Here is a 27,964-nt window from a genome sequence, read left to right on the forward strand (position 1 = left end):
GAGTCTTGAGTGCATATAGTGAAATCTATGTGACGATTGTTAAATCTTGTACATTTTGATTTTGGGAAAATTGTTCGGGAAATGTGTTGCTCATGCTATTATTTGTATATTGCACTATGAAGTACTTTCATCTAGATTGTAATCTTGGGGATAGTGAATACTTGAGAGCAAACATTGTCTTGGTGTGGGGGAATTGGATAGATGGTTAATTATGCATTTTATTTATGAATATTCCCTCTTAATTTCGGCTAAATTTGGTGTTAAGTGCTGAATTCTAGTCATGTTTAGTGTTTGATATTGTTTATAGGATTTTTGGGAGTAGAAAGTGGATTAAAAAGTGAAATTTCCTGAAGACTATACACTGTAAGGCGCAACCACATCTCAATTTGTTGCAAAATCCAGATGTTGAAGGATTGGAAGTGGACCCTATAGTCTGGGATATTCTGTGACAGCCCCACCTTCTCCTAGGGTGTACCAAAGGGGTTAGCGGACTGCCTGCCCAGCTCTTGCCAAGACTACTAAGACGGTCATATATAATCTAAAATGATCCGAAAAATAATAGCGCGCTCAAGCGATTTAAAAACCGCAAAAAGGGAAACAAAAATTGAAATCGCAAATGAATAGTGACTGCCATGTCACTATCCAACCAGAATCCAATCAAATGTAGATATCACCATATACCTCGGAGAAACATTTCTAAACCAAATAGGATACATGAACAGGGTTTAACAGTGTTATACACATACGTTTGTAATTTACAAATCAAAAGGAAGATATTTAGATCAAAGTACATTTAGGGTTTTTCCAACTATCGAGGAGCTTTACAAAAGAATATCTTCAAACTATATGAAAACTAGCTCAACTCGTGCTTCAAAACAATATAGTCTCCCAAAAGTTATTCATATCCCTGTAAGGAAAACAAAGGAACGAGGGTGAGCTTACGCTCGTGAGGTACCAACAAGACACACCAGTAAACACCTTTTATCACATAGTGATCCCAAAGCTCATAAACAAAACAAGTCAATAAAAGGATACAATTGGCTCTCAAGAGCCACTTTCCACTTGCCACACTTGATCTCCAACCTGTTGACCCTCCGTCAACCTTTAAAGAGAAGAACATCCCATAGATCCCCACTTTACTCCGTATCCCTTCCACTGATCACCCTCTTACCGGGCTCGAACACCTCACAGTAACAGAGAGGGTAATACTTGAGTATACCATAAGGTCGAGGGATTAACACTCCACTCGACTGTAGTGAACCCAAGGTCCGTTATCGATTCGCCCAAACCCTTGCCGGCTCAACTCGATTAAAGACCAATGGGGTATGAGCTCAGGTAGCACAGTTAAGTTGTCGGGCAAAGCCCCAAGCCATGTCAAATCACACATGTGTACAATTTCACATTTGACAATAACAGTAATACAGATAAGAGATTGGGAGCGATAAAGTACACTCTCGTCTCATTCAAGCCATTCAAGTACACATACAAGTATAAATAACCATCTAAACATTAGACCATATAATGGTACACTCACCAAGGTAAGTAAGCAAATTCACAAGTTAGCTTCAGGCGTAGGCGTCGGATTACCGGCACGACCTATACAACAAGAATATCACAATTAAGACTCGAACACGAGTCAAATCAAATCCACGCACTACCAAAAATAAGGCCCAATAGAACGTATAAGTGCATAGTCAAGCTAGGGACATGTGCAGAACTGAAGTTTAAGTTTGAAAAGCAAAAGACAGTTTTGACGTTACTTAGCGGAACGGTCACAACTAGAGCTACACTTATCGGATTGGGGTACAATTTACACCACTTCGAAGCTAAGATAAAGGGCTACAACTTTGATGAAGACCACTCAGTCCAGTTCATAGGGTAGCTAGGTCAAAATTTCAATGTACCAAATCAGTATTGCACAAATAGGTTAGCTAACTGCAGTATGGTTAAATGACCATAATTCAGGGTACAGAAGTCCAATTGAGGTGTTTCCAGGGCCTTTAGAAAGCTAAGACCTAGCACTACAACTTTTGTGTTATGGCCAAAATCTAATTCGGTAATAATCAGGGTGAAAAGTCACGGTCAGATTGGGTGAAATGTCCACCCTATCCAGCGAACTCTTCCTATGGCAGTCTACGGTATTTCTGTCTTTTCTCAGGTTACACAGCTTGGATTGAGCTGAAATTTTACAGGAAACTAGCTAACACCATTTTCTACAACTTTCATGTTTTAATCTAAGCCTGATTAGGCTTCTAACATGCTCAAATAAATCCGGACAGAACAGGCCTGTTTGGAACCCTAAAGCTGAAATTTCCGTACAAAATCAAAATTTTCCGCAAACAATCGTAACTAACCTATATAAACTCCAGTTCACACCATAACGAACCATCAATCCATGAGTAAACAATAATTTATATATTAAAACAGAAAAATCCTCAATAAATAGGAAAATTAGACAGCTCAACCATAACTTATGAAATAATCCACAAAATGACATGCTTCACCACTAGAAACCCTTAATTGATCATTATTATCATGAGAAGGAAGATATCTAGACAACTCACCTTTGCAACTCCAAGAAGCAAGATAACTAGAGCTTGTTCTTCACAAATGGCTCTACTAAAAGCCTTAAACTAGCTTATCAACTCACTTTTGTGGAGGAATTTGGAATTTAAACGGTAGGTTTGCAAGATTCAAGCAAGAAAGGAAGGAAAATTGAAGAAGCTTTCTCTCTTCTTTTCTCTCTAGTTGCTCGGCCAAGAAGCTTAGAAATGAAGATGGTTTTTGGTCAAAATTGTTTTAGTAAAGGTGAAGAAAGACTAGTCAAAAGTCCACCATCCAATGAAAATGCAACATGTGGCCTTTTTAAGCTTATCTCAACTCTTTGTCTTGCAATACTTAATTAACTAACTAACCTCTAATTAGCTCACAATACCATGTAATATAATCCCTGTATACAACTTCTCCCAATTAACCATGGTTACTGCACTTATCGCACTAGCGGGTCCCACATCCACTGTACACCACCATTAACACAGAGAATAACTTATATGGGAAAAATATTTTAAAAATCATATGTTCTCATAAAATTCCCAAAATATTCATATAAGAAAGAAAATATGGAATTTAGGCACAAAAGACTAAAATAAATGCCTAGAAAATAAGAAAATTTTCGGGTTCTCACATATTCGCTGATCAATGAAAACGAATTTTTGTTTTTTCATGGAGATAGGAGCTGTTAATTATTTCAGGAATAATGTATTTCTTGTTTTATTTAGTAGTATTAGTACTTATTAGGGTTATATTAGTAAAAGGAATTGTTTCCTTTAGATATAGGAAACCGTAAGAACAATTTATTCTTTTAGTTGTGACTCCTTAGTCGTGACAGAAATCACAGCAAAGAGCGAACCTTCTTCTTTGTTTCATTTCTTAGTTTGATAATTCTTTTCCATTTTCTTTTTCTCCAATAAATCCTAATATTACTTTTGTGAGGACCCGAATTTTATTTTTACTTACTTTTATTTTATTTTATTTTTTGCCTTATTTAATTATTTATTTATTCGTTTGCTCAAATTAAGTTATTTTATCCATTTTAATTACAATTACATTGTACATTATCCCAAATTATATTTTAGCACATTTTTTTTAAACGTTAATTTTTCTGCAGTTCAACAAGTTAGAATTAGTGAATATACGTTTTTCACGGCAAAAAATCAACCCGAGAGTGCAGTAGTCTTGGAGAATTAAGAATGATCAATACTAGACTAAGAAAAGTTAATTGAGAGATTAGAGGTGAGTGGGTTGAATTAAACTCAATTAGGAGCACTAATGGCCTTCTATTCATTTGTTGACTTTTGGGTACCAAAGCACCTTTATGTCATGTCTTTCTTTCACTCCATCACTTCACCAACAACCCACACAAATCCTCTCTTTTCCCTCCCCTCTTGGCCGGCCACTCTTCCTCATTTCCTCACCAAAATTTCAGCTAGCATTCCTTCCATTTTGCTCCAAAAACTCACACTAATGTTGCTTGTTATCTTGGAACATCACTCAAGCTTGAAAGGGGACTTGGAGGAGGAAGATACTTGGAGTCTTAGAGCTTGGTTTCCTTGTAATCTTGCACCCTATACTTGGAAGAAAGGTAAAAGTCCTAAATCTCTCATTTTTCCTCCTAACTTAAGGTTAGTTTAGTTAGTTTTAACTAGTTAAACAATGGATTGTTGATGAGTTCTAAGAACCTTGACACTAGATAGAGGACTTGAGGTGGCTTCTTAGGTAGTGTCCTTGAGGAATTTCTTGTTTAGTTGCTGTTTTGATGAGTTATGGTAACTTGGTTTTCGTTGAGAGTTGAAAAGAAAACTTGAAGAGAGAAAGAAGCATGCTGTCCGAAATTTCGGTTGTCTTGTTCCCTTGCTTTAATTTCGAATTTTATTGCTCAAATGGCTGCAAAAGTGCTTGTTATATGTTGTATTGTGTGTGTAAAAATTATCTCTCAAAAATTGTTTCAGTTGGTTGGGTAAAACTTGAGTTTTGAGAAAAGAAAGAAATCTGGAAAATTAACCCAGGTCAGTCGACTAGGGTCTTTTTGACTGCACATAAATCTTTATACAAAAGTTGAAATCAAGTGCCGTTTGTAGCATTTGAAACTAGACACCAAAGGCTTTCTAACGGTATAAAATTTCCCTACTAATTCGTTTCCTGTGAGCCGTAGCAAACCGGCAAAGTGGACTGATTTGCTTCTACTGTTTACTCGAGAAACTTGTACAGCTGCATCTTGTAGCTCAATTTCACTCCTCTTGTGAAAAGAATTTAAACACAATTTCTTCTAATGATTTATAGACTTTTGAATCTAATTTTCAACACCATAAACTATTTTCAATTTGGACTTGTGTAGCGTGAGTTATGACCTGATTTCAAAAACTATGTTGAAGCTCCAAGGCTGAGAATCCGTGGAACAGGTTCCAAAAATCTGCTTTCCTAAAACTGTTATATCTTGGTGTAGAAAGATCCAAATTGAGTTATGTTCGTTGTGTTTGAAACTAGATTTGGAGTTCTATCAGTGGTATAAATTTTAAGGGCTGATTCTATTTCTGAATTTTGCCGAATTTCCAAAGTTTACTGAAATTGAAAGCCTATTTTGCTCTATTCTGTCTGGAACAGTGGTTTTGAACTAAGATTTGAATGATTTCGGATTTGAATCATGGAAAAGTGTCTTCTAGAGAGTTTTAGTACATTGAATCTAGTTTCCAACGGTAAAAGTTTTCAATTTTTAGGCTTACAGAACTCAAGATATGATTTTTCAAAGTGGTGTCGCACAAGCTGGAATTTTTTGGTTTCAAACAAAATGCTCTTTTAAGAACTTTTAACTTTCGTTTGAGATTGTTAGTCCGTTTTAAGTTTGATTTCATGGTTGGATACAATGTCTCTTTGAACTTTAGACCTTCACTTGGAATCTTGGTTTCCAAAGGATTGAACCTCTCTTGATGCGTTTTCTTGGTTGCTTAACTTTCTTGATTAATAGCACCTCACTTCATACTTGAGAAATGGATTTCAACCCTAGTCTTATGCCCTTGATTTCCATGAGATTGAACTCTAAAAATGGAACGTTTTGACTAGAGTAATTCTTGAAGAATTTCCCTAGTTTTATACTTGAAACTTGGAATCTTTAGCTTTACCATTTACTATGGAAATGAGTGGAGTTTTGATGAATTTCGACTCCATTAGTTTGAAAAATGTGAACACTTCTTATATTTTAAAGCATGGGCATAGGACTAGAAGTTTTGATAGATGAAAACTATCTACCATTTTCTCGATTTTTGTGTTAAAAATAAATATGGTACTTTCTTTTGGAACTAAGGGTTCTTGCCAAGACTTGATTTGAAAACGACCTTTGAGTTCTTTTTGAGTATTATATCAATGATTTAGCGAGAAAAACTCCTATAACTTGACTTGAACTTGTAAGCTTGAGAGTGGGTAGCAAGAAAATATTTTTCGTATTAGCCTTGGTCGAGTACCTAGGTAATCGTGATTGTGCATGTTTCAGGTGGTCACGAGGATGCCGAGGAGCTTGTCTGATCTCTCGCTTAGCTCTTGTTTTCCTCTTGGCTTTTGGTAAGTGTCAAGTGCATGTTCAATGTTACTATGATTGAAATGATATTTGTACAAGTGCTATATGATACGTGAACTTGCCGAGGTGAGGGTGTACTTTACCGCCTTCGTCGACTCTCTCTTTTGATTAAATGATACTTGTTAAATGAATTTATATGACTTGCACTTGTATTTGAACATGTTTTAACTCGTGAGCACTGAGCGGCAGCATGTACCACACCCTATTCGGGTGGGAGGTGTCTCTCATACCGACTCAGTGCTATGATCGATTCTCTGAGCGGCAGCATGTACCACACTCTAATCGGGTGAGAGGTGCCTCTCATACCGACTCAGAGCCATGAACAATTCTAAGTCGATTGGAACGTTGTCTCATCGACCAATTATACCTGTGGGGACGCTCCAACCCATTGGCTAATCTCGTAACTCGAGCCGGCAAGAGCTTGGTCGAGAAGTTTGGTGAACCATGGGAAATTTTATAGTTTAATCTTTTGAGATCTTGCTTGGCATACTCGATTAGTATTGCCACCTCATACGTGCTTGGTTTCGGATCCGAGTGGGTGTTATGTTGGATAGAGGAAATAAGTGGAGCACTACGGTCATGTTACTACTTGAGTTGATAGAGAATGAACCTCAGATGGCTTGAAGCGGTCGAGACGTGGAAATAACTCTTGAGTGCTCATGTATCCTTCCATGTATGTTTTTTTCCAACTTCCGCACTTAAATGAAAGTTCATGTGAAAGTTGCTTTCAAGAATTCTATTTGATTAATTGGTGCTACTTACTTGCTTGCTTGCTTGATTTTCTTGGCCTCACTGAACGTTAGCTCGTCCTTTTAAATTTGTTTTCCTTAATAGGTTTTGGAAGTGAAAGTTTAGAAGTTCTAGACTAGCGATTTTGGTGGAAGCTAGTGAACCTTTTGTATGTATTTGGAGACACGTAAAGTGTAAAATTTGTTATACTTGGGTTTTTGTGGTTTGTAATCATAATGGTCTACTTGGGAGTTTTGAGCTTGTATATTAGAAGTATTTCTTAATTAAGTCGATGGTTAACTTGCGATCCTTTATTAAGCTTGAATGAGTGCGTGAGTCCTGACGAAAGTTGGGCAGGCGTTCCGCTGATACCCTAGGGTTCGCTCTAGAGAGAGGTGAGAGCGTCACAGTTGGTATCAGAGCGCTAGGTTTGAAATACCTGGAATAGTATTTGGAGTTCCAGTCATGAACTTTTGGTCATAGAAATTCGTGATAAACCTTAAGTTAAATTTTTGAATGGCACCAGTAATTATAAGGTCTTAACCTTTAGTTTTGTGGGTTAATTGTAGGTCATGGAAGGAAATGGTAGAAATGAGTCGCCTCTGAGGCACCTTCCAGCGATTCGTTATCGAGAGAGGGTTGGGGGCCCTCTTTCGTAGTGGACCCCAGTTCGTCGAGATAGGCCTTCATGTGATTGTTGGAGAACTTACTCATACCCTAACGATGTGGTACTAGCAGTAATCGATGATTGGAGGCAATTATCTAATGCGAATAGGATAGCCCAAGAGGATAATCGAGAGTTGAGGGCAACTGTAGACGCCCAAACTGCCAGGGTCAAGGAGCTGGAGGCTAGAGTACTTGAGGAGCATCAGAGGGCTGACGTCTCCTATGCTCGGTTTCAGACGACCAATGGGCTCCTCATTCGGATGGTCGAGGAGGTGAGAGATCGGGTGGATGGCATTATGGTTGAGTGTGTAACCATGACCGAGCACATAGAGGAGGTCATGGGAGAAGGTGGACCTGGGGAGGCTGCTCCTGTTGTTGAGGTGGAGATGGAGCCGATGGAGTAGGATCCTGAGAAGGACCCTTCTGAGGTTGTAGGATCGACTAGTTCGATTCACTTAGATTAGTGATCTCTTGACCTTTTGACTTTTGCTAAGGACTTAGTAGGGGTAATTCTCGCTTTGAGACCTTTTGTATTTTGTTACATGTACCCCTGTATTTTGAGGCATTTGGATGCCTATGTCTTTTATTTGATATTACTGACTCGTTGTATGCACTCTTGACATGTGACATAACTTTTAGTTTATGTAAAGATCTATGCTTTAATTTTAAAAGTATTCTTGCAACTTGAACATGTTTTTAAATCTCTACGCTTATTTTTCCTCTTTTAATTATGCATTTAGAATCTTCCTAAATGGATCGGCGAGGACGTGGACAAGGTTGTGGGCGTGGGTTTCGGCAACCCTGCGCTCCCGAGAGAGATGAGGGATCAGCGATTGATCCAAACCAAAACCCTAGGAATGAAGGGGGTGACTAAGTGACTACGACCCTTAACCACATAACTGATGTTCTTGAGCGTTTACCTGAGCGTCGAGGCCCTGAGCCAATTAACCAACCTAGAAACCAAGAGAGGAGTGAGGATAGAGCTCTAGAGCCGTTCCTAAAGTTCACCCCATCTAGGTTTCATGAAGGATCTGATCCCAAACCAACAGAAAATTGGTTTGAGAGGATAATATAAGGCACTAGTGAGAGTAAGAGGTTAGGGTTTCTTGTTAAGCAACTTTGTAAGTGAGTATTGGAGAGTGAGTTAGGGTGTGAAACTTTTATATTAAGGAATATGATTCTGTATTTTGCTATGTGTATAACTGATGACAGTAATCCTTGTGGAAAGACCCAAGAACTCATCCATATTAAGCAGAGAATCGTTAAGGTTTATATTCTAGGGTAACCTGTGAGCAAAAGAACGGAAGAGTAATATGGCCAGAGTTTTCCATTGTGAATAGTCACTCATTTGATCCTTTGAATTGCCTGGCAGGCTAGCATTTGATTTAAGCCAATCGGTGAGATGACATTTGGGAGATATGCATAAGGAAATAGATATTCTTCGAAAGGAGTTAGAATTCTAAAAGAAATTGGCTGGTTACTGGGAAGGACGATGGAAACAAGAATATGTGGAGAAAATTTTGTTGCTACACAAGAATGTGGAATTGGAAAAGGGATACAAAGAGATCTCGGAGGAGGTGCGGAATAAGTTTGAATTGGTGCATTCGCCTAGTCGGATAACATCTCAAGACATTCTTAATAATCAAGTTAAAAGCGGTGAAGAAAATTTTCACGATATTAAAGGAAAACGTAAAGTGATTAGTGGTGACGAACTCGCTATGAAGGATAAAGGGAATGGGAAAAGAAAGAATAGACATTTCAAGAAGAGAGGCATAACCGCTAAGTGTGAAACCTGTAACGAAAGTCACATAGGAGTATTGTCGCGCCCCATTTTTTAATAATAAAATAGTATAATAAGTGAGTGAGGTATGGTTTGAAAAATAGTGATGTGTGTGAAAATGAAAGGGAAAGGCCATGGGACTTTTGAAATGCGACGTTTTGGCCAAAAATAGTAATCTAAAAAGGTTTTAGTAAAATGTAGGAGTCGCCACTTGGTATTGAGTTAGGGTGTACCAAGTCACCCAAAAAATATGGATTTAAATGTAAAACCTTTTTAGATTGACTCCAAAATCTACGATCAATCAGAGAAAAATGGTTCGGGGGTCACAGTTGAAGAGAGGGAAGGCAAAGACAATGTCTAAGGCACCCTCTCAACCTAGCCTAAGCTAGTTACATGATTTAGTCATGATTTTCCTAATTTCTAACCAAAAGATGTATCGTATTTGGATGTAACTAATATGAATGCAATCTTAAACCTAATGAGGAATCGAAAGGGACCAATATCTCTTAGAGGCTCGATCGGACTAGATCACATGAGTTGTGATAGCCAAGGATAAGCCCTCCAAGAGGTCACGAGTAATGCTAATGACGAAAAAATGAATGAAATGAATGTATGCAATGTGAAAACCTGAGCTTGTGTGAAGTGAAAAAAAGTAATAATAAAAATAATAGTGTGTAAGTGGGAGTGTGCAAATGGGGGTGCAAGGTGAGATATGTAAAGTGATAGTGTGAAGTGATAGAATTCCAAAAGAAATTGGCTGGTTACTGGGAAGGACGATGGAAACAAGAATATGTGGAGAAAATTGAGTTGCTACACAAGAATGTGGAATTGGAAAAGGGATACTGTGACGCCCCGAAAAAAAAAAGAGTTTGAGAACCCGGAAATTTTCTAATTTTCTAGTGTTTATTTTATTTAATCGCCCGCCTTTTCTACATTTTCTTTATTAGAAAAATTCCCCAGATAAAGTTTATGAGCAAAGATAGTTTGAAAATGATTTTTCTAGTATCGGTTAGTTTTTGAGAAATTAAAAGCGTATTTTGAACGTGGGACCCGCAAGTACGGTAAATGCATTATATTTTTTACAACTTGTTAGAATTTTGTATTAAGTGATATTATTTTACAATGTGTTAAGATATTTGTATTGGAGAGACAAAAAGATAAGATTAAAACCCTAAAGGACCATTTGTCACAAAACCATTGGACCTTGACTTTGACTTGGACTTGTCTTAACCTTTACTAAACCAAATTTTGACCCAATTTCTTTCCATTTTATTGTCTTGGCCGACTCTCTCTCTCTCCAAGAAAAGAAAAGAAAGCTCTCAACTTGTTTCTTCAATTTCTTGCTCAAATCTAGCAAATCAACCGTTTAAACTTCCAATTTCTCCATAAAAACCCTTAGTTTAGTGGTTGTGAGGTTGGTTGTGAAGTGGTTTGGAAGAAAATGGTGCTAAGTTGCTTCCTTTCTTGAGGTTTCAAGGTGAGTGACTTATGAATTCCTTCTTTGGTCTTGCTAATGTCAAATTAATGGTTTGTATTGGTTAAAGATGTGATTTTATGGAGGATTAGCACTTGAATGCATGAAATTCCAGATTAGGGTTTTGAATTTCCCCAATTCTGCCTGGCACTGTTCATCATAGTTAGAGGCCGAATTGGCCTTAGCACAAAACATCAAAGTTGTATAGAATGATGTTCTATAGTTGCCTGCAAAATTTCAGCTCAATCCGAGTTCGGTAGCCTGTGAAAGGACCAAAATACCCCTGCTGCCCTGTTTCTGTCCGAACCTGGAAATCAGCTTTGGTAATTGGTTAGTTTGACTGGGAATACTACTGATTTGGTTGTTGATGTCTTCTTACGAATTCTAGCCTTGTATCTTAGCTTTTAAATGGCTTTGGAATTACTTGATTTGGAGTTGTGTGTGCTGAGTTATGACTGAATGAATCAGAACTGCCACAGTGAGCTTCGAACTAGAAAATCTGGGGTTGTTTTGGTAAATATGACCTAGTTAGGGTGAGAACTGGACTGAGTGGTCTTCATTAAAGTTGTATGGAATGATAATTTAGAGGTGCCTGCAAAATTTCAGGTCATTTGGAGTGGTGTAGAGTGAGATATGTCGATTTTACTGTTGCTGTTCTGGGTTGATCAGAATGCAAAAACTGCACTTGTAATTGGCCATTTTGACTGGAATTGCTTTGGATTTGGATGTTGGTGTCTTCTTATGAAATGTAGCTTGAGGTCTTAGCTACCGCATGCCTTTGGAATCAATGCATTTGGACCTGTATAGACTGAGTTGGACTAATTACAGCATGGTGTGATTTGTAAACCTGCAATTACGGTTCTGGGTTGGTATTCTACATTTTTGACCAGTTTTCACTCAAAACAGGGTTGAGTGACCTTCTGTAATGTTGTAGCCCTATCTCCTAGCTTCGAAACGGTGTATCTTGCACCTTCATCCGACAATCGTAGCGCCTTTGGTACCATTACCGCAAAATGACGTCAAAACTGTTTTTCTGGTTTTGAGCTTAACCTTCATTTCCGGACTTTTTCCTAGCTTGACTTGTACTAGTACTACTTGGAGCTTGTTGAATAGCTATTGGATGAACTTGTTGTTGTGTGTGTACCTTTGGGACTGGCTGAAGAAATAATGAAGCCATGATGGCTGGGAAAGTAAGCAAATTCAGGGGAAGTGCTGTCCGAAGTTTTAAAGGACATGTTTGCATTGAGTTTGTGATCTAAGACTTGGATTTGAGCAAGGCAATGTTATATGATGGATGATTTCTGAGCCATGGAGGTGAGTGACCTCAAACTACTTCTAAAGTTATTTATGAACCGTTTCTTACATTATATACTTTTGAACTGTTTCCAAAGTTACTTTTGAAATGTTTTCTTGCATATCATGCGTGCTGGCATGTGAGTGTGCCTTGTTTGCTATATTTCTTGACTTCATGACTTGTATTTTGGTTGAACGTGTTAAGCGCTTATAATGATTTCCAAAACGAGTTTTCGAGGCGAGTGTGTACTTTATCGCACTCGACCTCGATAAATGTGAAATTTTCGATTGAAATGTTACTTGCGCATGAATGTAAGCCTTTTGGGCTGAACTGGCCATTGCCCCTTGTTACCAGTCGTCTTGAGCCAGAAGCGGACTCGGTCAGGCGATTAGGAACTTGGGTGAACGTTTGGTATACTCGAGTATTACCTATGTAGGTTGGTGGAGCCTGGCCAAAAGCCAGGGACGGGGTGAATGAAATGAAATGAATGACCAAATGAGCGAGGAAATGTCAGGAGAATGAATGTATCCTTTCATGAATGTTACTATCGCTTTCCATTGTAAATGTTTCTTGAATTATTGCTAATCCATATTTATTGTTTTGCAAATGTTGTAGTGGTTTCCGGATTTATCATTTGATTTACGACATCATTGCTATATGATATCATTGAAATGAACTATTGTGAAACCGATTTGATTAATGATTTTCTGGTTACTCGCTGAGCTTTTAGCTCACCCCAAAAACTATTTTATTCCCCTCCACAGGGCTCGTGGCGAAAGAAGGACTTATTGTGCTTATACACGTGAATGGATGGCCTAAACTTTGTACAATTTTGGATTTGGAATTATTTTATGTATATTTGGGATTAGTTTCCGCTGCATTTGAGACATGTAATTATTGGAGACGGATGTGTATTTGTGGACCATTTGATGTATCTTTGAGGTTTATTCTTGTAATTCATTTGAGGATTGTAGTGAACGACTGAGTCCCGGCGAGAGCCGGGCAGGCGGCTCGCCGAACCCTCTGGTTTGCCTTAGGGGGAGGTGGGGTCGTCACAGATACAAAGGGATCTCGGAGGAGGTGCGGAATATGTTTGAATTGGTGCATTCGCCTAGTCGGATAACATCTCAAGACATTCTTAATAATCAAGTTAAAAGCGGTGAAGAAAATTTTCACGATATTAAAGGGAAACGTAAAGTGATTAGTGGTGATGAACTCGCTATGAAGGATAAAGGGAATAGGAAAAGAAAGAATAGACATTTCAAGAAGAGAGGCATAACCGCTAAGTGTGAGGTATGGTTTGAAAAATAGTGATGTGTGTGAAAATGAAAGGGAAAGGCCATGGGACTTTTGAAATGCGACGTTTTGGCCAAAAATAGTAATCTAAAAAGGTTTTAGTAAAATGTAGGAGTCGCCACTTGGTATTGTGTTAGGGTGTACCAAGTAACCCAAAAAATGTGAATTTAAATGTAAAACCTTTTTAGATTGACTCCAAGATCTACGATAAATCAGAGAAAAATGGTTCGGGGGTCACAGTTGAAGAGAGGGAAGGCAAAGACAATGTCTAAGGCACCCTCTCAACCTAGCCTAAGCTAGTTACATGATTTAGTCATGATTTTCCTAATTTCTAACCAAAAGATGTATCGTATTTGGATGTAACTAATATGAATGCAATCTTAAACCTAATGAGGAATCGAAAGGGACCAATATCTCTTTGAGGCTCGATCGGACTAGATCACATGAGTTGTGATAGCCAAGGATAAGCCCTCCAAGAGGTCACGAGTAATGCTAATGACGAAAAAATGAATGAAATGAATGTATGCAATGTGAAAACATGAGCTAGTGTGAAGTGAAAAAAAGTAATAATAAAAATAATAGTGTGTAAGTGGGAGTGTGCAAATGGGGGTGCCAGGTGAGATATGTAAAGTGATAGTGTGAAGTGCATGTGTGCTCAGTGGTAGTATGTAAAGTGCAAGTGGCAGAGTGAAAATGTGCAAAATAAGAGTTGTGTGAAGTGAAAATGTGGAAAAAGGGATAGAATATGAAGTAAGAGTGCAAAGTGATAGTGGATAAATGAAATGCATGAACCCTAGAGGAATGCAAGCAAGACGGGTACAGGGAGACCCTAAATCGTGACTTTTGCTTTTCCTTTTGGTTAGAAAAAGAATGAGCGTGCTAAGGCTATGTGTAGCCAAACTCGTTCATCCCCCTTACCAAAAGAGTGACTCCCTAACCTAATCAGGCAAATGACCCTAATGACTAGAGTGAAATGCAAAAATCCTAAAGATCATACTTTGAATGTGGGAAAAGGGTAAAGGATCATGCAAAAAACGTAAAAAAAAATACTAAGAAAAAATGCATGAAAATGTAGTGAGGGCATGCGAGTGTGTACTAGCGAGGGACGGCCCTATTGGGTCTAGCATTGGACTAGCCCTTCACTAATGCTCTCTCTCACAAGCATTGGACTTGTGAGTGATCGAGGGGACGACCATGACTAGCATTGGACTAGCCACGGTAACGTGCATTCCATCCACATAATCAGATATAATACTAAAGCGAATAGACATGCAAAGCACATAGTTTCACATAGCACGTAGCACATAAGCATGCTTATATAGATGCAGAAGCCTAGGGAAAGCAATTAAACACATAGGCATATAGGCACACACACACATAGCACACAAGCCTTATCTATTACAAAAGGGGAGGCCCTACTACAATCTAAAAGGGGAATATTAAAATAAATACCTAACTATTACAAATTTAGCATTCAAGTGCCTTTCAAATGACTTGCTTAATTAAAGAAAGCGATATAAAGAAAGCAAAACAAGCAATTAAACCATCCATAAGAATGAAAAGCGAATTAAAGCATGCATATTCACGCAAAACATATAGGAGCACGTAGGAAAAATAAAATCAAGGAGATAGAGGTTACCTCCCTTGAATTTGAAGCTCTAATGAAGTGGAATTACTTATTTATCCTCCAAAATAAAATAAAAAAAAGATCAGGGCACCAATTTATTGGAGAAAATTAAAGAAAATATGCAAACACAAACTCACTTGGTCATAAAGCCCTTAAAATTATGAATTAAGCGCAATTTGAACAAAGCATGGTGGTTAATTGAAGCAAACATGCAATGAAGTTGCCAAAATTAAAGCTGCCAAGGACTAACTTGCAAATATCAGAAAGTTTTTAGGGTCTAATCACAATTTTCAGAACTTTGGGGCAAAAATTGAAGGAAAGATAAAGCTCAAGGACCAATTTGCAAATTGTAACAGGGACCCAATTGAAAGCCTTTATAAAAGTCTTGGGGTCAAAATTATGAAGTCCCAAAATCTTCGTCATTGCCCAACGGTCTGGAATTACAAAACAAAACGAAAATGGAGGGACTGGAACTGCGAATTTTAACCCAACGGTCTTCTTCTCCAATAGAAGATACATCAAATCCACCATTTCTGTTTTTCTTACAAGCAGAGCAATACCGGAACCAGTTTTAATTATAACCCTTCCCAATCAACATGAAAATCACCCAAGCTTCCTCTCATATCATTTCAATTTGAATTCATTCAACCGGAACATACGAAACGGAAAAAAAATTGAAATACAGCAAATGCATCACAATTTCTCAAATATGAGGAAAGCGAATTGGTCGACTTAGCCAGTCTCTTTACATGAAAAATTGCAAACAAAATATCTTTCAACAATAATTTTCAACCAAGCATTTCATCGAACAGATTGGGGGTGTTAGAAGAGACATTTGCCCTAAAATGAGGACGAAATCCGAATGGATTGCTTGCTTTGATCAACGTATGATGTGCAAAAGAGCCTACTCTTGAAAGGATTGCAATGCCTCGACTAATTTATTTAGTGAACCTTAGACTTAAACCCTAAAAGGGAATAAGCAGGTCAAGAGGATAGGATGAAATTGATGATTTATCCAAAGTTGACTAGATTACCTTAAAAAGGGTAAAATGGTCAAATGTATTGAATAAAATTTGATTATTTATTCAAAATCGACTAAATTGTCCAAAAATGAATGAATGATTTATTCAAAAATGATTCTAAGAGGGAATGGATTGACCAATTAAATTGAATGAATTGGATGGTATATTGTGATACATCAATCTATGAGCTTTCTAAAATCAAGATTTGGCCTCAATATATTATCGTCTCAACGATGAGGAATTATTTATGAATTTCTTCAAGTTAATGTCCTTTAAGCAAGGGAGTTTTACCAAATATGTAAAAATGGCCAAAAGATGATTGTTAGATGCCCATATCCTAATGTGCCCAAAGTTATTGTGTTATCAGGGAAAAATCGGATCCTACCTTACCTCGTGCACTACCCCTTTGGATGATACAAAATGTAAACGTGCAAGTCTCATTGGACTACTTGTCCGAGACATAAGGTAGTTTATTCCTATCGTGGGATCCCCTAAATGGCATTCCCTTCTACGGTTTATGCATGATGCCATTTTATCAAAGCGAGTAAATATGCAGTACACAAATGAAACGTGACCTAAAGGAACCCCTTTTTGTATGCCGGGATGAGCCTAAAGTGAAATGTATTCATGCTGCAAATGCGAAGCATTGAATTTAAACGTGTCACATCAAATGTGGGATCCACTAGTGCGAAAAGTTCGGAAAAATTCGGCCAACTAGGTTAAGTTTTGAATACTGGAATTAAATTACCGGGTGTTATGAGATATTTAGAGGTTGCCAAGTGGATAGGTGTGAGAGAGACAAAAGTTAGGCAAACCATTAAAGCAAGTGACATGTGTCACTTAGAGATTAAATTCTACTTTTGACTTACTATTCATGCTTTTACCATTTTACCAAAATAACTCAAAAATTTGACCCAAAAATTCCCACAAATATCAAGCTCATAGCCGGCCCTCATTAGAGAGAAAAGAAAAGAAAAGCTCTTCCAAAATTTGATCCAAACTTGCTCAATCTTCCACTCCTACCGTTTAATTTTGGTTTTGCTCCACAAAACTCCTCCACTTGGTGATTTTAAAGTGATTGGTGAAGTTGTTTGAAAAGCTAAGGTGACCAATAGCTCTCTCTCTCTTGTTTTAAAGGTAAGTTGTGAAGAACCACCCTCCTCCTTTAATTGATGCTTAAATCATGCTTAGTGGTTGTATGAGATGCAAATTTATGGGTTATTTCTTGATTTGTGGTTGAAATGATGAAGTTTTATTATTTTTGGGGATTTTTCTGTTTTAATATAAGCATGATTGTGTGGCTATCTATGATGATTGTAAATGGTCCATATAGACTCTAGGAGGTGGGAAAAGTGATTAATTGCAACCAATTTCTGTTTTGGAAGAAAATTGAAAAAACCTAGGGTTCTTAAGGGAGCATTCTGTCCGAATTTTTAGGTCCTAGATATAGGCCGAATTGGCCTTAGCTAAAAACATGAAAGTTGTAGGGAATGACATTTTAAAGGTACCTACAAAATTTCAGGTCAATCGGAGTAGTGTGGAATGAGAAAAGGCGAAATTACTATTGCTGTTCTGGTTTTACCCGAATGTAAGAATTGCGCCTGTAATTGGTTGTTTTGGTCAGGATTGCTTCCGAATTGGTTGTTTAGGTCTTCTTATGAAATGTAACCCTGTTTCTTAGATTTCAGATGGTTTTGGAATTTCTGGATTTGGACTTGGATAGCCTGATTTATGATGTTTCCGCTAGAATGCGTTTTGTGAATCTGTTTTTCCGGTTGTGGTGTAGTTTCTTGCATGTTTGACCTAGTTACCCTCAAAACGGGACTGAGTGGCCTTCTTTAATATTGTAGCCTCTTATGTCCTGAATATATCTACAAAATTTCCGGTCAAACGGATCTGTGTAACTCGAGTTATAACCAAAACACTCTTACCTGTTTTGTACCCTGAAATTGTGTACGTTTTGAATTTCAGCCTCTGACCGTGCATTTTTCGGTTTTGATCCTGTACGATCTGGGTATTGACTCCTTCATAAGAAATGTAGATCTTGGTTTTAGCTTCGAAACGGTATAAAGTGCGTCGAATTCCGAGTTTCGTAGCTTCCGTTATGACCAAAACAAGATTGATCGTCAGAACTGCCTTTGATCTGGACAGTTCTGACGGGTACTTTGGCACTCAATTTTCGTTCTGTTCTGAATGGATTCAGGTCTTGACCAAAACATCAAAGTTTTAACCTTATGTCCCAGCTTTCAAATGCCTTTGGAATTTTCTGATTTCGATTTGTGAGCTGGGAGTTATGGTCCAGCCAACATACCCTATTCGTCACTCTAAAGTGCGAATTTCTTGAGCGATTTTCCATACTTTCGACCTATTTCTGTTCAGATCCGGACTTAGGTGTCTTCATGAAAATAGTAGCCCTTCCTCTTAGCTTCGCAACGGTACCTCATGTACCTTGATCCGACATTCCTAGGCTAACTTTTGATCAAAACGGTTTGAGAAGGCAGATTTGACCATTTCCATTTGCCGTTCCGCGCGGGCGCGTCCACCCGTTTTTCCGTTTCCGCACTTGCATGTGCCGATTTTGTCGTTTTCTTGTTTTAAGTATGTTAGTAGCCGTTTGTGATATATTGTGACACAATCTTCAATTTCAGACGTTGGTGAGCTAGGTGGAGCCGGTGGGGCCTACTAGCTACTCCTCGCGGCACGAATTTCGTACTTTTGCTCTTTTGTTCGTTGTGTAAGTATTCGGGCCGCTCTTATGTGTTAGTTGCTTATGTGTTTTGATATGTATGAAAAGGGTATCTAGGCGACGGTGTACTTTATTGCACTCGACCAAAACCCTAATTTACGCGCACATTTGTATATGACATATGTATATGAATCATTTTGGAACTAAACCCCTTGAGCTTGTGGCTCGGGGTGACTTTTGAATAATTTTGTGAAGTTTGTGAGTTTGGGGTTGATCTTCCGACCGAGATGGACTATTCGAGCCGGTCAGGGCTTGGTCGAAGCCAGTCCAACTTAGTCTGAGGTCACCAAGTTTGTGAATCCGGTTCACCGAGAATGTGGACCAAGTTTGTGACCCGAGCTTGTGATTCAAGCTCAAGTTTGTGATTTCGTTCGTCCGAGCAAGTTTGTGAGGTGACTGGCCAGTGAGGGTGATAAGGTGTTCGGTGGGTGTACAAGTGAAGTTTCTACGGACCTTATTTATGGTCGACGGAGTGTCGACAGGAGATCACGCATGGCAAATGACTTGGCTTTGGAGCCACCTGTATCCTTATTATGTGATGTTACTTTTCTGCTTTTGCTTTACTCTTACTGTGCAATTGTTGTTACGTGAGATTTACGCTTTTGCCCCTGTTTACTTACTAAGCATATAACTTACCCCTTTCCTTTTGTTTTCCTTAGCAGGGGCCGACGCGGGGACTTTTGACACATACACTAGTATAGTTAGGTTTGATTGTAACAGTCGGACAGTTAGGAGGTTTGTTTTTGTTTTGGTGGTTTGTATAAGAACCCTCCATAGGGTCTACCTTCTGCTGGTTGTTATTCTAATGTATTTGAGTGGTTTGACTCGATACTTTTGAAGATGTAAATAGAACTCTTTTGGCATTAGATATCTTGTGAATAGTATGCTTGTAGGTTTATTTAATTTTATTGTTTTAAAATTTTGAGTCCCGGCGAGAGCTGGGCAGGCGGCCCGCCGAACCCTTTGGTTCGCCTTAGGGGGAGGTGGGGCCGTCACAGTTGGTATCAGAGCCTGCTTCGCGTGGTCTCTGCGTGGAGTGAGCTTGGGCTGAGTGGTGAATGGGTATGAAGGATTAAGTGCTCGTTCGAGCATAAGCTATGAACCCTGAAGTGTTATAGGTCTTCAATCTTTCTTGTGGTATCTAAGGACCATAGATAGGTATGTCGGGCAGGAATTTCGATTTGTAGATGGTTTACTCTGGGGACTGGCCAGCTCGAGATGTGAACTATCTTATTTCGGATTCTCGTGCCCGAGTACTCCAGAATTGAGGCGATGCAAGCTACTAGGTATTTGAGCCTTGTATTTTGGAAACGAGCTTTGTATTTTGGAAACATGAACAGGCTTTGTCTGACCAGAATGAGCACAAGAGATTAATGGACATCTAGTTTGGATAGTAAGTGACGTGAGAGACCAGATGGGCTGATACTGGGACGACTTTACCTTTTCCTTTTGGTTCGTCCGTATATTACGACTACCTAACGTTGGTATATGTGCTCGTATATGTGCTTGTGTACATGGTTATCTGTCCAACTTGATATGTATTTATGTACTTGCTTATCCGTCTTTTAATATGGCGTGTTATGTGCGATATGTTACTTGTGTAATTGGTATGATAGATTTTGTTCTTTTAGTCAATTTATTGCATTCATGCATGAAAGTACCCTTTTGGAAAGAAAAGAGAGAAGGGGGAAAAAAAAAAGAGGGGACGTAATCGCGGACATGGTCAAAGCAGTGAAACAAAACGAGACCAAGAGTCAAGAGAAGAAAGGGAGGAAACAACAGCTGAACCAAACATGGACCAAGAGTGCCACTTGTGTTCAAGACTTTATTATGACCCATTGTTTTGCCGACAGGCTACCATCTGAGGTCCAGCAATTCTGTGAGATGGCACGTTGGGTTGAGATGTATAAGGAAATCGCGGTTCTTCGAAACGAAATAGAAGTCCAAAAGAAACTTGTTGCATACTGGGAAGGGCGATGGAAGCACGAGTATTCAGAGAAAATTGAGCTCTTGCACAAGAACTTAGAGCTAAAAAGGAAATACGAAGGGATTTTCGAGGAGGCCCTTGAAAAGGCCCAACGAATCGAGAAGGCAAAGGCGCTGGTGAAAGCTTCCCAAATACGGAAAAAGGGTGCAGTGGGTAGCGTGAGTGAGGAACCTAGCGAAGCAATGGCACCTTCTAAAGTACGGAAAGTGAACTAGTTATTCCGGCCGCCAAGGACATTGGGGGCGGTAAATGAAAGATTTATCAAAGGAAGCCAAACCGGACAGGGGGAGACTTCTCCGGAAAGCAAAAAGATGGCTTCCCACTTGACTTGTGACTATTGCGGGAAGGCCAATCACACCGAGAACGATTGTTGGAGAAAGGGGAGGAGATGTCTGCGCTGTGGGAGTGCCGAGCATCGAATTGCTCATTGTCCGATTAAAGTGCGTAAAAAGAAAGGAACCCAACAACCAACCAAGACCGACCCTGGACCGTCAAGTGGAGAAGGGACTGGAATGAAGAACCTTGTTTCTTCTGACTCTGAAGACGGAGAAGGTACAGGTCATTGGTTACTTTAAATTTGGAAGGTAAAATTTCGAGGGCGAAATTCTTTTAAGGGGAAGAGAGTGTGAGAACCCGTAATTTGCATTTTCTAGGTTTTCGCATTTTTCATGGCTTGTTTTCTGCATTTTCGTGATTAGGAAAAAATTCTAGATATTGTTAAGGAGCAGATATAGTTTTTAGATGATTTTTCTAGTATCGAATATGTTTTGAGAAATTAAGAGCGTATACTGGATGTGGGATCCACTAGTGCGAAAAGTTCAGAAAAATTCGGCCAACTAGGTTAAGTTTTGAATACTGGAATTAAATTACCGGGTGTTATGAGATATTTAGAGGTTGCCAAGTGGATAGGTGATCAAGAATCATGCTCTCAATTTCTGGATATTACGCCATTATGACAGTCTTGATGCATGGTATGAACATATTCGTCAAATAGTTGGAGGTCCTCATATATATGATAAATATATTGAGCTCACTAAAGCCCAATGTTATGAAAGTATTGAGCGGTACCAAGCTGAAATAGTTCAGTACTCCGAATATCTTAATCAGTGGTCTTACAGTATTGTAAGTAGGCAAGTAAAGATAGATTTGTTATATCATCGTATTAGTGTAATTTCCTCGGAGGAACGTGTGAAAAAAGATATAGAAAAATCCAAAAAGAAAGTTGTTATTAATCAAGATCTAAGTATTAGTCGTGTTTAAGATATGGCTTCTTCGTCTTCTAAGTCTTCTTCTCTTACTACTAATAATGGATTAGAAATAAAGACAGTACATAGTAATAAATTAGATTATTTGTATGAAGTTTCTATTGAACCAGAGGTGGTTAATCCCACCTCTATTCCGACTATCAATCCTTATAGTGCTTACGGTAAGCAATCTTTTTCTCCTACTCGTGTTATTAAATCCTTAATAAGATCACATCCAAAAGGAGTTAAAGAATACATTCAAGCATCAAAGGTTGATCAACATCCAATTCCTGCTACCAGGAAAGAACAGTTTATAACTTTGCATATTCCAAATGATTTCCCTATGCAATGGACACAGCAAGGTTATACCCATATACACTTTGGAGCTATCAGGATTTCCCTATCATTTCATGGAAGGAAAGGACTCCCAATAGTTGCTCGTCTAGCACTATTGGATACCAGATTCAAAGAATACCAGCATGCTTGTATTGCAACAACTGAAACTACATTAAATGCTGGAACTGTTTTTGTCACCCTTTTCCCAAATTTTAACATGTCCTTCGCAGATCCTCATCTGCTTGAAGCTCTTAAAGTACAGGTACAAATCATTGGTGCAAAACAAGTGTCAGACGCCATCGCAGCAACCCTCCATTACCAGATGGTCTATCGTGTTCAGAATCATGCCCTTGATCTGGCCATTCCAGGAGGAGAACATGCTCTTTTAATAAGAGTTGATGAGAAGAATGGTGCTTCTTGTACTCATGTTCCCCGGCAAATTTCAAAGCAAGATTTAATCCAGTTATTACCAAATGACTGGATTACAGACTATGAAGATTTGCATGCTCAAGCAAATGAACCCCTTGAATCTTCAAATTCAAGGATATCTCATACCAAAGAAGGGAGAACATCAATTTCATTTGATCATTCTCATTTTAAAGATTTGATTTCCAAATCTCATCCCTCTATTATGTGTGCACAGGTACCTATGTATTATCCCTCAGAGTTTGAGAAACAATGGGAAATACATGATGATCATCCTCAGAACCTTCAGCAAGTACATCGAAGTCAAGATATTATCAAATATTTTGACAATGAAGGATACCCAGTCTCATGGTTTCAAGATCCTATTTCAGGTCATATCTATTTTGATGTTTGCAACATTTGTGACTCCTGTCAACTTGAGAATATTCTTGGTTTTGACTTACCAGATTTATCTTGTAAGAAAAAATCGAAATCAAAGCATGTTGAACCCCGACCTTGCAAACCAGATCTAAATCCACAAGACCCAGATACTGATACCTTTGTCTCTCAAAGAAGTCGGTTTAATGGTTATCAAATTCCTTCTGATTGGATTCCACAAAATTCTCAGACACCTGATTCATATTCAAAAAAGGATCTTCATCCTTATTATCAAAAGTGTCTTGATATTTTGGACAAAGAAGCACAAGAATCCAAAAAGGAATGGACTCTTAAACCATCTTGTAAACCTAAACCATTATTTCCAGTTCCAACTTTTCTGGTTCAAGAATGCTTTATGTTTAGTGAAGCAGATTTTCCCAAGTTGGAAACCTTCCATAAAAATGGTGCTAGACATACTCCAAAAATCCAAAATGCTTCTTCGACAGTTTTACCAAGTGGAGAAACTGTTCGACCAAATCCCACAGAAGATGTTCTAAATTGGCAGACTGAGAACTCTCTTGTTCAAAACACTGCCCTTATATCTATTCATAAGAACATCTCAGAAGGCAAAGATAAGATTGAACAAATTGATACCACTGTATCAACTCACCAATCTCAGGTTTCTCACATGATTGAAGTTTTTGAAAAAAGACTTCAAGAACTTAAGTATATCTTGCCTTCTGATCCATCCACTCTAGCTGATTTTATCCTCAACAAAGAAAAAGAAACAAAGTTTATTCAAAATCAGCTACATGTTCTGAAAACCACAGGACAAGTTCCTACATATGATGTAGGGTCTTCCACACCTCTTTTTAAGGTCGGTCCCATGTATGGTGCAGTACCCCTTCAAAGTTGGCCGACACCTTTCTATTTTGGAGAAGTCACTACTCCATCACCATCTCTTTACTTTTCAACACCACAGTTTGTGGGATTGATATCCTCATTTTTATCTGTGGTGTTGAAAAGTAAAGAGATGGTGATGGAGTAGTGACTGTTAGTCCCACAGACAACCAAGAGGGGGGGGTGAATTGGTTTGATTAAAATCTTAACCAAGTTTATGCACTTTTTCGTTAATGAAAATTTACCTTCCTTTTTAGTAATGATCAACCAAGTAGATTAGAAGACAATAGCAATATTGATCGGAGAAGCAAGTATAGATAAGCAATGAAGATTTTATTAAACAGAAATGTAAAATAGAGAAACAAACCAAGTGTCTACCAAGCTTTACCCAAACTTGAAGACCAAACACAAGGAAGAGCAACTTCTCTTTGATGAAAGTCGATCAACTAGATGTACAATGGAGGGAGCACTTCCTCCTTGCCCTAAGCCTCACTTAGTCAAGCCAAGAAGTTTTACAATCACTCAGAAAACCCTCAACAGAGCTACACTAAAGATCCTTTCACTCACAAAAGAAAAGCTCAACAGAAATTCACACCACTTTAAAACAAATCTGCTTTGGAGACTATTTTCTAGCTAAAATATCTCACTAGATCTTGTAAACAAAGTGTGCAAAAGTCCCTACTTCGTTTAGACCAGTTTTATTTTAAAGGGAACCAGAAATGGGCTTCATCAATGCTTCCAACGGATAGAAGGCAGCTGAAGAGTCAACTAGCCGTTGGGGCTGTCGGACGTCCGACGATCGAATCATCGTCCGAACCAATCGTCCGATGATAGCCAAGTTGAGGTTCGGACGTCCGATAAGTTCTTTGTCGTCCGACAGCACAGCGTCCGACCTTGGGCCGAGAGCTAGCAAGTTATCTTGGAATTTTTCGGACGTCCGATGCGATTGATTAGCGTCCGATGGCAAGCGTCCGATCCTTCCGGACGTCCGATGCTTCTATGTGAGCGTCCGACGGTGCTTCCTTCCTGATGTTCTTCATCCTTTCGGACGTCCGACAGTTTCCTTTCGGCCGTCCGACCTGATTGTCCTGTTTTTGCTTCACATTTTGGTTGTTTTGCTTTTGATGACATATTCGAACCTGATTCTTGGATAGACAAAAACACTTGTTTTTGAAGAAGGTTAGATAAACATTTCAAAGTGCCAAGAATGACACACTTAAAAGACAATATCTTTGATCGGAACAAAACAATGCTTTCTTTGTTCCATCAGGCCTGATCAAAGTATTCACTTTCTTGGACTGTATTTCAAAGAACTTTTGTGATCATCAAAACCAAGAATAACATTCTCCCCCTTTTTGATGATGACAAAACAAAAGTTTGAAATGAAATTTGATGATTGCAATGAAAGCTCCCCCTTTCAAAATAGACAAGAACTCCCCCTGCCATAGTGAATCAAAGAACTTTTGAAAACCTCCCCCTCACTAGACTGCCCAACCGAGTTTAGACAATTATCCAAAAACATGACAATTAAGTAACACACAACCAACATATCACCAATTCAATCCATCAGCAAAATCCAAATTTAATTCCAAATTTAATTAAACCATCAATCAATTCAACATATCCAACATCATCAAATCCTCATCAATCCATTCTCCCCCTTTTTGTCATCACAAAGGACAAGCCAAAAACATCCATCTTATACACAAATACATCTTATCCAAAATGTAAACCAAAAACAATTCATGATAAACATCACCAGAATAAACAATTCATTCCATACACAAACATCACCAGTACTTAAACATCACCAATAACTTCCATCAAGATACTTAGAAACATCACAGAACTTAAACATAAACAAGAATATCCATTATATTACACCACAGTACTTAGATCATCCATCAAAACACACCAAAAGAAACTTAGAATATCCATAACATAACATATTCTAAAAGAGACAAACAAAATGCAAATGTCCTAAATGATGAACTAAGTGGATCCAGGTGTCCTCCGAGAGAGCTGATATTGGTCAAGATCCTCCTCTTCAGTGTCTTCATTATCTTCAGCAGCTTCTACAATTGGTGCCTTGCCTTTGTCTGATGTGGAAGGGCCATGAGGAGTCACAGGAGTTGCTGGATTCGGATCTGGAACTGATGAACCTGGATCAGTGGTTCGAGGTTCTTTGTCATGTGAGACTGCCTCAACCACAGGTGGAGGAAAAAGAAGATTTTTTTTGTCAAGAAAGGCAGTTTGTTGCTCAGAAGACATGGTGAGCATGAGACCATGTTCTAGAAGAATAACATGCTGTTTGAGTTCTTGAAGAAGCTCAAGTACTTCATTACTGGAAGAGGAAGATGCTTTAGTGGCAGACTTCCTAGGGTGAATGGGAGTGAGTGAAATGGGTGAAGGATCATGTGTAGTCTTAGACCTAAGTTCACTAGAAGATGCACCCTTATAAGCCCATAGATTATCTTTGAAAACAAGATTTTTCCTTTCAAAATACCCTTTTGTAAAGGCATAAGAAGATGCTTCTTTAGGACAAACACCTAGAATAGGGACTTTGTTAAACTCAAAAATCTTTTGAAGAAACTTTCCATAAGATAATTTTCTGCGAGAATCAGTGGCATAGCGAAGTAAGAACTTGCACATGACAAAACCAAAATCAATACGTATTTTTTCTTGAAAACAATAAAAGAGGTACAACTCCATTTTGTTTGCATCAGTTCTGTGGCCATCAGTAGGCACAAGCAGGTTTGAAATGATAGAAAAAGCAATTAAATTCACAGGGGCCAGATCATTCAATTTAGCATCAGCAGGTGAGGAAAAACTTCTTTTGAAATAGGTTAACATTTTTGTCCCATCAAAATGATTTGCAGCAGTAGGAAGCTCTTCATAAGAAAAGAAATTAGCAATCTTATCTTTGCATAAACGTTCAATGGTAGTATTTAAAATGGAGTTCACAATTTCAGAGTCAATGATTAAGTCTACCCCATTAACCCTGGAAAATATTTCAGTTGGGTCAGAACCTTTCCTTAGATTGGCAAAAAATTGATGCAACATATCAGGATAGTAGACATTTGGCATAGAAATAAGATGTGACCATTTCTGGAAAGCAAATAGACTCAGAATGGATTCTAAACCTATGGAGCGAAATTCAGAGGGGTTTACAGTTCTTTGAGGGATGACACCCTTCTGGGATATCCAGGAGTATTTGTCTTTCGCAGCATCATCAAAGAATGTAGGAGGAGGAACTGATTTAGGAGGCGGTTGAGAGGAGGTCCCCTGTCCAGATTCAGGCTGAGATGTGGGTTGTGGAGTAGGCCGTGACATTTGACCCTTGATAGCTCCCCTTTTGAAGCGTTTGGATGTCCGTTTGACAGTAGGAAGATCCTCATCCTCATCCCTGAGTGGATGCTTGCGTCCGGCAGTAACTTTTCCTCCCCTTAGATTCACCATTGTTCTAAATGTGTGGAATGGAGGATGCAAATGATGCACACAGCAGTAGGGAAGTGAATCGCACAGAAATTTTGGGACAAAAATACCTTGAACGAGATTTGACAGAGCGGTTATGCAAGAGTAGGGTTGTGAGGAAAATTTGGGGATTTGCGAAATGTTACTCAGTTTGGTGAAATGATCAGGAGAAATGAAACGAAAACGATGGGGAAATGTTTTGGTTGAGTCAATTTGGGAATGGTAGTTACAGAATGGTACGAATTTGAGAGTGAGGGAAGAGAGAGTTTTCGTCCGAGAGGAAATAGGATATGAAGAGACTGAAGCAAATAAGGAAGAAAGTTGATTTAAAACAAATGAGCCGTTGCACTGTCGGACGGCCGAACGAAGTTGTACGTCCGACAGTTGCGTCCGAACAGGCGCAATTCTGGAAAATGGCTGAAGAACATCATCGGACGTCCGTTCATCTTCTTTCGGACGTCCGAAGACTTTGAGAAATA

Source organism: Coffea arabica, chromosome 1e (genome assembly GCF_036785885.1).
Source record: "Coffea arabica cultivar ET-39 chromosome 1e, Coffea Arabica ET-39 HiFi, whole genome shotgun sequence".
In the NCBI taxonomy this organism is placed as follows: Eukaryota; Viridiplantae; Streptophyta; class Magnoliopsida; order Gentianales; family Rubiaceae; genus Coffea; species Coffea arabica.